The 14984-nt window shown below is 43.9% G+C and overlaps 2 long non-coding RNA genes across 4 annotated transcripts in view; both read right to left on the reverse strand.

Moving 5' to 3' along the window:
- Window positions 1-14984, reverse strand: part of LOC106037673 (uncharacterized) — a 231787-nt gene that overhangs the window by 124177 nt on the left and 92626 nt on the right. The gene's annotated exons all lie outside the window — the stretch shown is intronic.
- On the reverse strand, window positions 8753-14512 carry LOC136791692 (uncharacterized). Its single transcript, XR_010834222.1, has 3 exons — window positions 14322-14512; window positions 13955-14077; window positions 8753-10424 (listed from the first exon to the last, which is right to left on the reverse strand). It is a non-coding gene; the product is annotated as an uncharacterized lncRNA (long non-coding RNA).

Here is a 14984-nt window from a genome sequence, read left to right on the forward strand (position 1 = left end):
TCTAACAGTGTGCGTTAAACTAAGCAGATCTGTGCCACAAACATTTCCCATAATTTGTCCAGAAGTTTTTTTGCCCCTTCAGCTAAAAATTAAGTCCCACACAATCCTCTTCATTTCATTTTCATTGTGTATACTATGAGCATTTATCCTAAAGTGAGTGAAGGTGTGAGACAGACAAGACCTCTACAAATAGTTGGGTTACTCAAAGATGCTGCTGTCTGCAGGACGTGCAGAGCTGGAGAACCCGCAGGAGAAATTGCCATGTTCTCAGACCTGCCAGTAAAACGGCTTGTGCGATCATTCCCTAACGCACAGCAGTTGAAACAAGGCAGATTAGAGCTGAGTGGGATCATTTTGATGGGCACTGCTTTGGCACGCTGCTCGCACTAACATCTGTGTGGCATGGCTGGCTGTAAAGGGTAAGCAACCTCTTCCGCAGCTCCAGCTGGATCCAGAAAAGGACATGCACTCTCAATCAGACTAGGACTAATCTTCTTATTCCTAAAAAGAATCAGAGGCATCCTTTTGGCTTAATCCCTTCATCTTTCTAGCTACTTTTCTGTCTCCCAGGACACACTGCTGCCAGTTTTCTGAGGAATGGTGATGCACTCCTGCAACACAGGGGCAGGCTTACAGGAAGAGTCTCCAGATCGTCTGTCACAGTGCTGAAAAGCACAGAAGCTGCACAGGGAAATCCCATGCTGTCTTCCCCTACAGAGGTTATGGGGGCTTGATTCAGCTGTTTAAACACAGTCATCGAGAGCCATGGGACAACATCCAGATGAACAGAAGCTATTGCTCTAGACAGGCACAGGTGTCCTATGGGTCTTTGGTAGTCCACCAGCCTCACAAAGCTGTCTCAGACACCCCAGAACATCCCAAGCAGCACTGAGCTCTAAGCAGGGGAGCAGAGTTTCCACCTTGCCAGGCAGAGACCTAGCACAATTGCAGTCAAACAGAAGAGAGAAGGGCACCCAGCTTCATCCTCTGCAGCTACTGCTGCACAAGCCTCTGCTGAAGGCCAGGAAACACGGGCAGCTAGGCAAACCAGGCAAAGACAGAGCCACTGCATCACTACTGACACTATGCAATCATCTCTGATGATTACTTTCTATGAGTGCAATGAGAGAAAATGATTTCAGACCTTACCCCAGAATATGACATCACCTTTTCTATCTGTGGGACCTTAATTTGATTGCCAAGAAAGAAAAATCAACCCTAATTTCACTCCTCCTTGTTCCCCCAATTACTCATTCTCTCTCCCAAAGGACAATGACTTACCAGTGCCTTCTTCACACTCACCCAACCAGAGGCAGGGAATAAGGAGGCTAATGCCATGTGAGTGGATCTGACCAATCTTCCTTCACCATGGTGATACCAAATGACAAATATACTTAGGAAATCCAATTAGTGGAGAAGCCACAGGTTGCAATTTGTTCATAAGCACCTCTCAGAGAACATGTTAGCAAATACACATGTAAAATTAAAGTTTGTTCAAGAGCAGATAAACAAGCTGCATTGATTAGACAGTCAGCTGTTAAAAGTTTGCTTGTCTCTCCCAGATTAGTCAAACGAGAGGATAGATAGACAAGCAGATAGGCTGACAGACAAACAGATAGATAGAATTGTTCCTGCAAACCTGAAGGTTGCATTTTCAGGGAGGCAGTTTGGGTGAAATCAATAAACCAATTTCTGGAAGCTGGAGTGCTGCTAGTAATTAGAAAAAGGCCTCTGCAGCCACCCCATGCTCAGCTGTGAGATCTCCCTTCATGGGTTTCAATGAGAGTGAAATTGAGTGACTTCAATAATTTCATGCCGGGTTATGGGAGGGAGGTGAGGAAGGGTGAGTTCCCAACCATCTAATAGGTCTCTAACAGCTCAATAATTGGCCCATCCCGTGGGTGATTAAGGATGAAAATAACTAATTTCCGCTCATCTTACAGACTAATCAGATCACCTCACCCCTATCATTTTCTCCTCTATTTAAAGAGACAGTCTCTTTCTTTCTGGCATCAAAAGCTAGCAGGATGCAATCATTTAAGTTAGTAAGGAAGCTAGTTCAGACCAGGCTGGAGTTAGTGCATTTACCAGCTCTTCGATTGGTCGCTCTGTAATAAACCTTTTTGCTTCTGATTTCTGCTGCAGTGCTCCAGCCTCCTCACTTGCAGCATATAAATTCTGTTTCACTGAGAGCTCCGCACTGCAAAAGGGGAGGCATGGGCTCAGACCTGAACCCAAATCTGGGTGTCACAATGCTTGGGAATCCTCCCTGCTCTTGACTCTTCCTAGCCACCCTCTCAAGAGCTCGTGGCAGGTGATTCCTTGTCAGAAAGGCTATCCTTCAGCACTGTTGCTGTCCCAGTCTTTCTGCACTCAGTAAGTTAGATATGAGCATCAAAGTACCGAGGTCCTTCTTCACTAGAAAGATTTGGGCCTTCTTTTACCAGAGACCTTCATGGCTCTTGGGAAGGCCTCGTGGAAACCTCAGAACAGCACGAGCAGCTCCCTCAAGCACACATACCTCTCCCCATGTGGGAAGCCTGCAGTATGCTGTGTTGGTGAGCCCACAGATTTCAGTCTCCTAGCACCTCTGCTGGGTGCCCTGGAACAGTCTGATCTCAGGAGGTTTCAGCATGGGGTAACCCATGCCACTAATCAAGAGGAAAGCAAGATTTATTTTATTTTTTTCTAAAGAAAAGAAAAAGTTTGTCAGAGAGAAGAAAAAGCTAGCTGTTGGATTCCTCTTCCCTCTTCTTTTGCAGGCACATCCTTCATCACTTCTGCTATGGAACCAGAATTTCAAACTCCTCCCAGAAACAAGCCACTGATGCACATGGGGCTCTACACACGTTTGCAAGAGATGAACAAAGCTGTAGGTACGACAAGCCAAAACTTCCCACCCTTCATCCCACCCTCATCAAAAGCACAGTAGTGCTCAGGACATAAGAATCCCATAGCAGAAATATTGCTGCTCTGCAATGCTGGATTTTTCAATCAGGAGCAGGCCTGGAAGTTAATGGCAAACATGCCCATGCAAGAACATCTCCTGCCGTCCTGAACTTCAGTCTGGGCTCCTGTGTGTTTACTACCACCCTCAGAGAGCCCATCAGCACAGATGACGGAACACGAGTCACTCACAAGCCAGGGGCTGAAGGCTGGACTCAGCTTTGCCAAGGCTGTTGTGCCCATGACAGTGTGCAAGAACATTTGTGGGTGCCCTCTGGGCAATTGTTTCAGGGATGCAGGGAACCATAGCTACATGGAGCTGTCACCATCTGAATGAGGGAGAAACACGTGGATGAGGTTTTAAGCTTCTGATCTGAAACTCATGGCAAAAGCACACCTCAAATCTACAGATCTGAGAGAGGAAAACTCTCCCGTTCCTCCCAAGGGCTCCCATGTCTCAAAGGCAATAGAAAGGCCACTGCTGTTAATTATTTCACTGCTGGTTGATAACAGAGGAAAACAAAAGCACCGTGTCTAGAGCTACAGTGTGGATTTCACCTTGGCACCTCAGTGTGGCATTTGTAGCCCACAGGGGGAACTTGGAAAAGTGTTTCCATTTTTATTTCCTTTTGGTTCTGTGTCCTGCCTGCAGCATTCACGTGAGTTTGAAAGAAGACCATAAGGCAGGCTGGGGCCTCTTGAATTAGCCGAAGGGTTATTTCACCCTTCACAAACTAAGGCAAATTGAGCAAATTATTAATAATAAATATTTTACTCAATGAAATTTGAATCTTTTTTTCTGCTCTGTCCCAGTTTGTAGAATATCCCTGTGCAAATGGCAATTTCCTTGAATCCACATGTTATTGGAACTTATATGAGAAATATTCACATTTGATCATACAATACATTTTGGTGGTGGAGTAAGCCCAAATATTCAATTTGTGAGCTCCAGTGCGTAGTCCCAATTGGTCAGGTTTGTCACTTGGTAACTTCCTATTTATCCACTGGATGGACTGATCAGCATTTCCAGTGTGGAAACCTACTTGTGAGGTTTTCAAATAAATTTGCTCAGTTGCAAGTTCTTTCTGTGAGTCTTCAGGTTAAGTTAGCAATTCACTGTTAAGTGCTTCTTTCCATAATACCTAACACCCCTTGTGTTCTCAAACAGCACATAGGAAGAAGGATCTAGAGAAAGGGAAGGAAACTACGTGCTGAACAAGCCCATTTTGTATGCTGGAGGAGAGAACTGAACATCATTATTATAATTATTTTAATGGTTTGCCAGGCGCCAGGGTGGAGTCAGCAGCAAGATAAGAAATGCAGTGAATCTCACGTACTTTCAGGTTTTCTTGCAAATAACTCACACAGCTCTGGTCCTCTGTTCAGTTAACACTTAGTATGTGATCAGAATTGTTCCTCATGCACAAAAACCTATTTCCAGCTTTTCTAGGAAGTCCTGTTGTAGCTGGGTCTTCAGTGTATGCATAGAGACACATGCTGATGTGCATGGTTGAATAAAGGCAGAGTGATAAATTGAGGCCTTCATTACTAATGTATGCATGTGTGCACAAGACACATACACAAACACATGCAGGATGCATGGCTCTGTCCTGCCTGTTCTGCTACATCCTCCCATGGGAGTCATCACTGCAGCTGGGCTTGCATCCCTTCGCCAGCACAGCACACCACGTTCACTTACAGAATTGATTTGCCCTGAAAACCACTTCTCTCACATTTCTAAATCTCTTGGCGTAAAACCTGTTATTCTCTTGACATTAGGCTATTCAATACCTGTCACTTCCCCCCCTCAGAAAAAAATTGACTTCCGAGTGACATTATATGATAAGCAGTTATATACTGAGACTTCTAACCAGATGGAGCCTTTCCATCACCAGAGACAACACAGAGCACGTGGGATAAATGCTCCCTGTCGCATAGTCCCTCTGCTCACTGCTTCACAGAAGGAGCTGCTCCTTGCCTTGCAAAGCCCTGGTGTTTGAACCAGCTCCACAGCTTTTAGGAACAGTGGACACCTGTGACAGACCCACGCTTGGAAAGGCTGGTGCTCTCTAGGGCAAACTCATGGCCAGACTCAAACCCCTCTTGCTTCTGATAATAACTCAGGGCATATGCTGTTGTCATTTCTCTCACTGTCCCTGTTTCTTTTCATTGCTACTCTTAGACAATTAGACTGTGGATCAACTTGCTGGGAAGAAGACCTCTGTGACAGTGCACAGTTGGATTGACCTCTTCCATCCTTTTGCAGCAGTCTCTATGCAGTTTACACATCTGGATTCCTCTTCCCCTCAACGTTCCCATGTAGGGGCACACAACTGGACGCACTCCATTCCTAAGTAAAGGCAACACACTCACACCCTTTCTCTCTTGCTAGCACCTTCCAGAATGGATGGTAGACAGCTGCCTGTAGATGTGGGCAGCTGCACTGGACAGCAAAACCAACCAACCAACCAACGGTTTTCTTCACAGAAATAAAACATAAAAATCTTATAAAACCTTTCCCATGTAAAGATACATTTCAGAGCCTGTTTCAGGACACCCATGTTCATTCTCCTTTATTTTTTTCCCCTTCTGTCCCATTTTATCAATTTATACCTTGTATTTCAACCAATATTGTTGGACATAAATCTGTCTCTGCAGCCTTTGGGGATGAAGCAAGATCCCACAGACTGTTCCCAACCTGGAAATGCATCCATGGTGCATCTCACACTGAGGAAACCCTCACCTCTTTCCAAATAATGGAGATGTCAATAATTCAACACAACAGAAAAACGCAGGTACCTCCAGACTGCAAAGCAATATAGAGCCACGGTACACACAAGCTTGGACTGGAAGCAAAGCACAGTTAACGTTTCTCTGAGAGTGAACATCAGAGAGATGTTGGGTACAGCCAAGACATTAGGACTTAAACCTGAGTTTTCTGGTTAGTAGGTACGAGAGGTCCCATGATGTCACTTGTGCTTTGAAGCTGGTTGTAGGCACTTCTGTCAGCCTGCTGCCCTGTTCTGCAGCGCCAGGCTGGAGCACTTCTATTCAGAAGTCACCGCAGCCACCCCAAATCTCCCACACCATCTTGTGTTTTCACAGGAGTTACAGCACCCCTCAGATTCTTGATGGCCAGTAACAACTATTAGTATTATAATAGTGCTCAAAACAAGGAAAACAAACTCATACTTTCAGCATCTTAAAGTAGAGTTTTCTGGGTTGTAAAAACAGCCCACCCAGCCAGTCGTTTGTCACGGAGCTTAGTTCTGCCATAAAATACTAATCAGCCTGAACAGTCACGTCCCCCCTGCGCCATATCTTTTTATGAGCACATTAACACGGTCGTTAGGGAGAGGGGACTCATATGGACACAAACACGCACTGCCATCATTTATTTCCCCCTCAAACTCCATCCCCAGTGACTCTAATTCATTTGCAGGAAGCAGTTTTCCTTCCCCTCCACTGAGGTGGTTCCTTGTTTCCCCTGGCCCAGGCATGGCCAGGCCATCCCACCATGCTGTGGTGTCACCATATTGCGTCGCTCGTCCCCACACACACGTCACAGGAACAGGTAGAGCCATCTCCTCCAAAAGCATAGCACACGTGCTCTCTGCAATCTCTACAAGGAGTCATGTCACCCCAGCTAAATGTAGGACGGTGGATCACTGTATGTGGCTACCTTTTGTACAGAGCACAGGCCTGGCAAAGATAGGATAAAAGTCACCCTTTTCCTTCAGACACCCAAAATGATGCCTGTGTATGTGATAAAAAGATAGAGCTGGGAAGAAAGTTTGCTAATTCAGATGCAGTGATACAGGTCACTGCTACTCAAGCTAGGAGAGAGCTAAAGTCAAATTCAGGAGTAGAAAGCCAAGCTCTAGAGGGCACCTTCATACACGCAGGCAGCGTGATGCAGAGTAAGGAAATACAGCAAAGAGCACAAGAATATTTCTCTCGTGGGTATACCCCCTGACTGCCAAGGGAGACAGGGACCCCCACATCTGCATTCATGGCATCCGTAACAGAAGCACTGCAAACAGACCCCGGGTGTTACTGCATCCTGCTTGCTCAGTCCTCTTCTTACCAGAGCTAGCAGCATCCACTTGGGCAAAACAAGAACAAGGCAGTAGTAGCTTTAGTGCAAATGATTTCCTTTTTCCTAATTCTTTCTTTTTTCCCCATCAGTGAATTGTCCCCTCCTTCCATCTCCTATTCACTCTCTATCTCACTGTATGCAAACCACAATCCCTCTTTTCTTCTTTCTGCTTTATTTTCCTGAACACTCATTAACTACTCACAAAGGACCGTGCCTGGCGGATCGGAGCTGCAATTATCTCCTGGTTCTGACCCGTGTTCAACGGTCAGAGATTAGCATCAGCAATAATAATGGAGTGTGAGATGCAGGCAGCTGCATGCTGGGGATTTGACAAGTATCCAGGCTGCTGGAGCCAGTGCGAGGGGAAGGGAACCCACGCGGGGGGCTGTGTCCTCGGGAAGGTGGACGGTTCTGTTTTGTCGGGGGAAATTCCAACACATCCCTCATGCCTGTGGTGGGGAAACGGTCAGCTTGCCCTCCCATATTCCAGGCATAAATCCTGCTTCTGCTTCCACTCATTCTGGTGTGCCCAGGAACCAAAGGCAAGCTGGATATCTTCCCTGCTGCAATTACCCTCTGACTTCTTCAAACTTCATACATTTTATTCATTTGCAACATGCAGAAAACACTTGTAAAATAGATCACTAAGTCGTGCACATTAGCAAGGAAATATCTCCTAGAGTGCTAAAATAAACAGTCCTGCCTTCTTCCACCCCTCAGAAAGGATGGGGAAAATATTAAACTGATTCTTCTACAGTGCCTCCCACTGGGGTCCCAGTGCACTTTCCATTCTTTCTGTCCACCCACTCATCTGTTTAAGACATCCATCTATCTCCACTGTCCCAGTGCACCATACTGCAATTAAGATTCCATAGCAGGCTCAGTGTGGGTTTCCTTCTCATTTCTCTTAGTTTTTCAGCGGCTTTGTTTGCTAAACTGTATGGTTTTGTTTGTATATGGGTTTATGATTTCTTGTTTTCAGTTACTGCAAGCAGACTGACAAACAGGCAAGTCCTGTAATATGCTTGGGAAAATGGTCGATCTCTGGCTCAGTCTATATCCTCTATCTATCAACGCTATTAGCGCTGTCTCCATGTCACATCCTTAGCTGACCCTTTGTCAAAAGAAGTCCAGGGTGTCAAAACTTCTCACACAATGTTAGAATTTATCACTTAACATCTTCTGGATACTACAATTTTTTTCTTCAGTGGGGTATTTGCGTACAAGACACCTAAGTTCAGGGACATATGAATTCAAGACAAAACTTCATTTGTTTATCTATTTGAGAATGACATTCTAAGTTTAGCTAACAGGCAGGAAAAAAAACAATAGATGTAGGTACAGCTATTAAAAGCCTGGCTCTAGACTTTGTTAATTCCTATTTCCAGTTAAGGCACTTGACTCGCTCCTGACCTCACTTGAAATACCTAGTCTTCTAGAAAACTGGAACCGAATTTTCATCAGAGCAATCTTTTTCAAGAGAAGACTTCAAATTCATCCTGCTTCTGGTTAGTTTAGAAATAACATAAGAATAAACCCTACCAGAGCACATCAGTGCTCTCTGAATCTGCTATCTGCTGACACCTGGACATTTGGAAGTGCAGTGATAATGAAAAGAATAAAAAAAAAAAAGTTAATTTAAACTTTCTGAACCTCATATCCTATTCAGTTTAAAACTTGGAGGGAGTTCCGATTTGATTTGTATTCTAGATGATTGAGCCTGTTCATCCTAAAAATACCCCTAACAATATTTTACAGTTATGACATCCAAAAATAATGCAACAAAAATGCTCAGAAACAATTGCTTGGATTAGTCAAATGTATGCAATTCAAGTGGCTTCATACCCTCTTTTGCTCACTGCTTTAATTATCAAATGATTTCTTTTTTTTACCAGCACAAGAACTTTCAGCAATTAAAGCTCTGTAGGCAAGTATTTACACCAGGAGCTCTTACCTACTTGCTGCCATTAAGAAAGCATCAATATTGTGAGTTTGCTGACCAATCACAATTGCAGACTGAGAGAAAATAGAAAGGGCTATAGGAAAGTGCAGAAGGAAACAAACAAAAAAAAAGGCAAAGTAGCAGCATTCCGCATTTCTAAACATACAGAATATGAGTTGAACAGTGTCAAATTCATAATCAATTCCAACCTGCCAATTGCAAAAGCAAAACAGGTTCAAGGAGATTTGTAGCAACATCCACAGCTTTCTGCCTGGAGGACACACGTTGCAGGCCAACAGACAGAAGCAGCAAGATACATTTCATCATGCAAACTCTTTTTCGTTACTGTAGTGAAATTATTTATTGATCTTTTATTGCCCCCTTAGAAATCAGTGAATAAATGACCATCTCTCCTCTTGTCCTTACTCTTCAGAAGATCACCGGATTTTGTCACTGAATGGACCAGGGAGCTAACCCAAGACCTTCACAAATATGCAACTTTCTATTTATATTAAGTCCAAGACACACTGCTAGCGCTGAGTGGAAGCCTGCACTCCCACGCATTAGTTATTCCCATTTGGTATGCGAACAGAGAACACTGCTTTGCAGGGCTGTCGATCCAGCATGAAGCTCACTTTGGAAAATTGTTTTTAAAGAAGAGAATGTCTGCATGGGGGGAGGGAGGAAGGTGGGGGAAATTAAATCTCCTGGCACTTTCGTTCATTATTTAAAGCAACTGTTATTTTCTCTCTCACTTTGGCTTTTGAGTTGGATATCCAAGAGACAAGATTTCTTCTACTAGGCACCACTGGGGGAAACAGAATGTGCGATCAGAGTTTCAGAGAACTTCTTTCCGGCATTTCAGGCAGGAAGCAGGTCCAGAGGAGATGGAACAAGCTGCAACAGGGAATCTGAAAAGACTTTGAAATGCTGCTCTGATCTCTGCTGGTTCAAACCTCACACGAGCCACTGCTTCAGGTGCCTATGCATAGCATCGAACACTACCAAATACAGAATACGATGAAGGAAAAGCTAGGGATGGGGATCTGTTAATGGCAGGGAATTTATTGGGGCACATCCTGTCAAATGCCAAGAACCCTCTCAGGCAGTCACTGTAATGAGCATCCTACCAGCACACTCAGCTCCCCACATCTCTGAAATGGCCTTCTTTTGATTCATCAGTGACTGCTCTGCCCAGGTCAGGACTCACCAGGCTGTGAAGTAGAAACATTGCAGAAGCTATTTCTGACAGTTTCAGGAAGAAGCTGATGGATACAAGCAACCTTGCTCCTCAGAGATCTTCAGGTGGTGCTGAGTCGGTAACTCTCCTCACTGACAAGCACAGACGGGGCTCAGACCTGAACCGAGGGCCTCAGAGTCAGCTCTGATGATACTTGGGTGCACTGTCTTAATTGGACTTTACAGCTGGTCCTGTCCCTGTAATGAACCAAACTGGTACCAATATCCGAACATAATTCAAAGCTAAGATCCAGATTAAGTTTTATTGTTATTTATTGCTATTCTTTTTAGACCAGCAATTACACAAGGATAACTCAGGCACCATAGAAAAGGCCATCAGATAAATGCAGACTGCATAACCCTGTATGCCTTGAAGAGACAGGGGAAAAACAGTATATCATGGGATTTCAGGTTGGGAGTACTGCCATCAGAAAGCTGGAGGGAAGAACATTATTAATGAAGCACTTTCATTGAGCTACTCTGTAACTTTGGACGAGGTAAGCAGAGTCTGGAGGATATGTTAACTCCATGCACATGCAGAATGGGCAAGCCTTGTGGCTGTTAATGGCTTTGTTAAATCATTTCTCTTAGTGAGTCTGTCTGTAATAAAGGATTGCTGCAACTTCCCTAATTTTTTAAGCTACTTTGAATCTTACATATGAAAAGTATTAAGTGCTGGCAATAGGTCTTTAAAATTAAGGTACTAAAAAGGTCAAAGTCATCAGCTTACTTTTTGTAATGAGGATCAAGCAACACTGGGATCTGAGGGTGCCTGATTAGTTGGACACTACCATTTTCTTATGTTGTCTGTTCTACCTTTCTTTGACTACATTTCCGCTCCCAACTGTTTGTGGATGAGTTAAGTTAATTTGTTATAGCATAAGGTACCAGATTGCCAAACTGCAAGAGTAAAGGGATGCTGTATATTTAGGTCTGCAAGCAATATCAGTACTAGTTTCTCTGTCCACTAACCCATTTCTCTTTCCCTCACTACTTCCCTACCCTATAAAAAACTGCAATTAAAATTGAGAAGGGATTCATAGAAGGAAGAAAAATTGCAGTATGTCTCTCATTCTATCCCACCCCTCTTTGGCTAACCTCCCAACAAGAAGGCTATTTATACAAGCAGAATTTTTTCAGGAGGTGGAAGAAGAGCTCTGTTTTATCTCATCTGCCCATCTGAAAGGCAACTTACCAGCTATCAAAACATAATAATTTTCAGATGCGGAGAGTGTTTAGAAGACAAAGGTGAAAATCATGAGGTATCCTAGCAATCTGCATACATGTAGCCACATGAGCGCTTGAGCTCTTGAGGTTAAAAGGTAATATCCACCAAAATGAGCATGAACAATGAAAAATGTGAACAGAGCAGTCTCTATTTTGACCATCATCTCTTTCTCCAAAGAGTGCGTGAAGGAAGCAGAGATGTTCAGACAGACAGGCAAAGGAGACAACATCCACTCCAGCACACTGCCACTGAGCCCTGGAGAAGGCAAATGCCCTTTTAGAGTGCTACACAAGATGATTAAAATACCAATAATTTTTCAGAAAACACTAAATCTAATCCCTTTCAAGAAATCTGTGGACTCCGTCACCTTGGAAATCTAACTTACTTTGATCGGCATGGGGAGCCCTTGTGTTATTTACCACAAGGAAAAACCTTGCTCTGCAGGAATATCAATCCAGCCTGAAATTTATTGTGTTGAATGGAAAGGAAACCTGCATGGTGAAAAACCAACAGCAAACCAAAAACCTCCCTAAGAAAGCTGACAGCAGGGGAAGGAAAGATGTGGTTCTTCTAACTCAAGGTAGGGAAGAGGATTATCTATGATGGGCAGAGGAAGGGAGAAATAAACACACTGGATGAATAGTTCTATGAAAAGTACTCAAGTTTAGGTTTCAGAGTAAAATGAAAAAAGTCAATTAAGATGAACAAGACATCTATATACTTATTTAGAGGTGATTCAGGCTGTCTCAAAATTCAGGTGAACACCACTACCCATCGAAGTTGATTTCACTTCTAAGTAGGACTGGAATTGCACAGGGCTTTCTATGTCAGTACCAAAAGTTATCACAGGTGTGTCTTCTACAATCAGTGGACTGTATAACCTGTCTGGTCATCCTCACAATCCTTGTAGCCACAGAGACCTTTTCCTCTTGGGCTCAATGATCTTTCTTTAAATCCTGCTTAAGAATCTAATCCTTCTTGTAGTCTCCCAAGAAGTAAGTGTAAAAGTCTTTCCTCTTAAACAATAAAACGTGGCAAAAATATCCTAATATGAAAATCAACATGTAAATACCTAAGAATTTTTCTGGTGAACGCCACAACATTCGTCCCTTTACCTATAACACTGCTGGCTCCACTAGTCTCCACAGGAAGAGTTTTCTGTCCCTGGCTGTACAAGCTTACATCTCTCTTTTCCTCAAAGAGGAGGACAGGAGCCTAAGGCCTCCTAGCTCCTTTCATCAAGCAGCCTGGCTGAAGGGAACTGCCCTTTGGCAATGAGAATCACAGCAGCTCTTCACAGAGGGGCTAGGATGGTAAGTTCAGACCTAGACATCTAAACTGCAGGAGTTTGAAGTTTAGATTGGTAAAGCTCAGCCTCTGCCTCCCATGAGATGTATTATCAGTTTCAAAAAAAAAATAAATAAAGGGTGTCAGGAATTGAGTTCATTTTTTGGATCCCAACTATAGCGACACTCAAAGTACAACTTCCTAGAGCAGCACTGTAGCATCAAACTATCCTGAGTTTTAGACCAAATGTTTCATTTTCCTCCTTCAGAAAACTGTGCTCCCACCAGAAGAAAAAAAAAAGGAAAAAAAAAAAGGAAAAAAACACAATTTTTGCAATGAGCTCTTGGAGAAAAACTAATCTGACAGAAATCAGTAGACATGAGGGTTACTTCTGTACATCTTTATCCAGCATTTAAAGTACTGTATATACAAACACCCACCACAGAGGAGACAACTAAAAATTAAGGGTAATTAAAAGAACAAGATGGATTTTGCAGAAAATTTGATAGTATTAAAATATTCTTCCTAACATATTCAGAGAGCCTTTTACAGGAGGAAAAGGAATCGATGACCTGTGACTCATCTATACTTGTCTCTTCTTTTGCTGTGACTTATAGCTTGATAATAAGTGGAATTTTATTTTACTGAACTTCCCTTGAAGGGATCATTTGAGTCAAGAGATCAAACTTGACTACCCCCCCCCCAAAATAGTCTGTGTGTGAGCAGATGTCTTTGCCCTGTTGATTATTGAGCTATCGTCTTGATCAGATTGGAGATGACTTCTTTAAATGCTTTCCAAAGACAGGGAAGAATTTGACATCTCTTATGCGAAGTCCACCTGGACAAGGGGGAAGAGTGCCATAGCTTGTGGAAGTGCTAATCAGGCAGTCAGAACCTGACTGACCCATGCTGGTATTAAAATATCTACAGCAGAACCAAACAGTCCTTGCAAAAATGGGAAACTGCATACATGCTCCAAGCCACATGTCAAAACATGCTTAAGTCGAGACTCCAAAGTGAAGGCACAGGATGTCTCTTCTTATTCAAAGGTATACACAGGTTTATAGGAGAAGCAGGACCTAAACTGGGTTCTCATAAACCCTAGGCTGATCTAGTAACCACAAGGCCTCTCTCTTCCTCTACTGATTATTTGAGTTGCAATATGTGTTGTTACTGCTGTTGTTAAAGCTGAGGAAATACTACAAAACAGTACCTTAAAACCTTCCTCTGAACAAGGCCAACCCAGCCTACTTCTTAGGATTCATGTGCCCATATTCTTCATTTATCTTCATTTCGCACTGTTGTTCTTGCCAGATAAGCTGTCTCTGCCAGAAAGCTTTTGGAAAGAGAAAGTGTCATGAGAACCACTGCAATTATACATACAAACCCATTCCAGCTGGGTCAGTGCAGCCATTTTGAAAACTTTTTGCAGCTAGGACTGCATATTCACTTTTGTATACCTCTATTTTCATGCATGTCTTCTACTTTTCGTTATTAACCAAAGGCTACTGCTTTCTGCAAATTCACAACAGTTTTCTGGCAAATTCTGGATGCTTACAGCAGTTTAAAAACATTCTCACCATGCGAATGCTGAGTTCTGGTCCATTCTGGCATGGTGCTCCCTGAATTCCATATGGGGAGATGATGAAAAGCAGGTGGATGTGGCCTGGAGGAGGCTGCGGGCCATGGAGAGCCCCCGCAGGAGCAGGCCCCGGGCCGGAGCTGCAGCCCGTGGAGAGGAGCCCACGCAGGAGCAGGGGTCTGGGGGGAGCTGCCGCCCGTGGGGGACCTGTGCTGGAGCAGTTTGCTCCTGGGGGATGGACTCTGTGGTCCTGTTTCTCCCCCCTTTCCCTTTAAGGAGGGGGAGTGAGAGAGCACCTGGGGTGGAGCTCAGCTGCCCTGCTGGGTAAAACCTCCACAGATGTAAGAAGAAACAAGAGGGGTGCAGCTCACAGCCTGAGCAGGGGCCAAATAGAGTCAGCGAGGCAGAAGCAAAAGGTGGAGGAAGCAGTTCCTGGCTGCACCAGGGTGAGTCTGTTCCTGCAGGCCCCTCCATGTCATCCTTGCAGCAAACAAGCCTTGAGCCAGTTCTGGTCTGCTGACTTACAACATTTAGAGGTGTTCTTCTGGAGCGTGCTCTTGAGCATATCCACAGCATTATGCTGGCTCATCACGCAAAACCCTCCTGGATTCTTTCACAAAATAGAAATTCAGGGATGAAAAAAACCCACAGTGCTTTCAAA

The sequence above is a fragment of the Anser cygnoides genome, chromosome 1 (genome assembly GCF_040182565.1).
Source record: "Anser cygnoides isolate HZ-2024a breed goose chromosome 1, Taihu_goose_T2T_genome, whole genome shotgun sequence".
In the NCBI taxonomy this organism is placed as follows: Eukaryota; Metazoa; Chordata; class Aves; order Anseriformes; family Anatidae; genus Anser; species Anser cygnoides.